The following is a 2504-nucleotide window of genomic DNA, read 5'->3' on the forward strand; positions in this document are numbered from 1 at the left end:
CTTTTGGAAGAGTTTGTGAAATACTGATGCTAATTCTTCTTTAAACATAGGATAGAATTCAACATTGAAGCCATTTGGTCTTGGGCTTTGTGGGTAGTTTCTGATACTAATTCAATCTCTTTACTTGTTATGGGTGTACTCAGATTGTGTATTTTTTTTCTTGAGTCAGTTTCAGTAGTGAGAGTGTTTCTGGGAATTTGTCCATTTCATTTCTTTTATACAATTTGTTTCATACAATCATTCATTGTATTTCTTTATACTCGTTTCATTTTTTTAAATTGGGTAATTTATAGTTCATGTTTCATTCCTGATTTTAGAAATTTGAGTTCTCTCTTTTTTCTTGGTCAGTCTAGCTACATGTTTGTCAATTTGTTGATATTTTCAAAGAAGCAGCTTTTGGTTTCATTGATTTTCTCTGTTGTTTTTCTATTCTCTTTCACTAACTTCTGCTCTAATATTATTTCCTCTTTCTTCTTGCTTTAGGTTTAGTTTGCTCTTCTTTTTTCAGTTCCTTACAATTGAAGATTAGGTTATTTATCTGAAATTAAATTTAAAAAAAATATTGGTATTTACTGCTATAAATTTCCCTCTGAGCACTGCTTTATCTCCATTCCACAAATTTTTATATGCTGTGTTTTTATTTTCACTCATCTTAAGTTATTTTCTAATTTCCTTTGTGGTGATTTCTTTTTTGACCCATTGGTTATTTAAGAGTGTGTTATTTAATTTCTGCACTTACGAATTCTTCAAATTTCCTTGTGTCATCAATTTCTATTTCATTCCACTATGGTTGGAGAACATAATCTATTTTCAATCTTGTTGATTTATTGAGGCTCATTTTACAGCTTAACGTATGGTGTATTCTGGAGAATGTTCCATGTGTACTTGAGAAGATTGTGTGTTTGCTACTTTTGGGCAATGTGTTCTTAAAGTGATCTGATAGGTCTAGTTGCTTTATGATGTCATACATTATAAAGTTGGCTTGTACAATCTTGGATATATTACATAACGGAAATTATGAAGAAATTCTCAACAAAATATTCTGAAGGGGATGTGACTGGGGCTTTGCCGGCCTCACTATGTCTGCCATTTTTAATTTTCAGAGAGTCGGTTGACTGTAATCTTGTTGCTTATATATTCCTGTGCTTATATCCCATCCTTGGCACACAGCCTCCTGGACAGAAATAAAACTGGATTGTTGGGTATATTTTGGAAATGCTCCAGAATTGGTGAACAGAAGAGTCTTTATGTTGCAGTATGCTGTATAGTGATGGCCTTCAGCTTCTTCTTCATACAGTAGCCTGGGAAAATATCATAATTTAATTGCCATCAGATTTCAGTAAGAAAAAAGGATTTATCTGCAGAAAATAATGGAATGAATGGTTAGCTCTTTTATCTTAGAACATTGAATGAGATAAGTTTTCAGCTGCTGTTCTCTATTTTTGTTGTTGGATCAATGTTCTGAATAAATAAGATGTAACCATTTAACACTCAGAGTTTAACATGTCTGTAGCAATCAGCCTCATTATTGTCACTACAACATTGCATTTTGCAAATGTTATTCTGTCGTGTCAGATACCAGTTTGTAGTGAGGTTATATTTATATCTTATGTCTCTAAGGCATATAATGGAAAACAAAATTGATAAAGTACTCAAGTTCCTTTCATTGTGATTTGGAAATGAGAAATCTTTACAGAATGAGAAAAAAAAAAATTCTGAGGGAATCCATGAATTTTGATAATTATCTCTACCTGGTGGGACTGTGAGTGGCTTTCCCCATTATTCTCTTTTCCTATATTTTCCATGTTTGTTGTGATGAGCATGTACTATGTAATACTGATAAAATAAACTTAAATTAAAAAAATCAGACAAAATGGAAGCATACAGTTGGAGAGACTTACTGAAGGAGGTAATGAAATTCTGGTAAGATTAATCCAGATATATTTCTCACCAAAAAACATTGTACGAACAGCAGGTCCTCAGTAGCTGTATGTTGAATCGAATATGATAGCTTTCCATCTGTCCAAACATTAAATATAAATATTAGGAATTGACTGGTCACTTTGGCTTTCATGTTAAACTTGTAGACTTAGTGCAGCTCATATGTGTAAGGTGTGAGAAAAGAAACCTCTAAGGACTGGACTCTTGAATCTTTCCTTTTTTGAGGATGAATCTCCTATTATCTGCCAACAGCCTTGCTGTTGTCAGTAAGATTGCCTGTTTTTGGATTTGGCAACTCCATAGCCAGTATTTTTTTATTTTATGCCCGAGGAATCTCAATTAAAGTTTTGCAGGCTATGTTTTGCTAATTGTTCAACATATTAGCAAATTTTAAGTTCCTACTCTATGAAATAATTATGTGTACTTGTTTCTGATTAGAGCACCAACAAAGAGATTTATTGGTTTATGTCCATGTTTGATCTGAAAAGTTTTGCAATGGTTTGAAGACGATGGAGTTATTTTCTACAACCTTCAAGGAATTTTGCTTTAATGTACATTTTGGA

General features: G+C 32.7%; 1 pseudogene; it reads left to right on the plus strand.

The window, feature by feature from the left end:
• The first annotated feature begins 1079 nt into the window (after positions 1-1079).
• LOC102970315 lies at positions 1080-1300 on the plus strand (annotated as a pseudogene).
• The last annotated feature ends 1204 nt before the right edge of the window (positions 1301-2504 follow it).

Source organism: Panthera tigris, chromosome A1, assembly GCF_018350195.1.
Source record: "Panthera tigris isolate Pti1 chromosome A1, P.tigris_Pti1_mat1.1, whole genome shotgun sequence".
Lineage (NCBI taxonomy): Eukaryota > Metazoa > Chordata > Mammalia > Carnivora > Felidae > Panthera > Panthera tigris.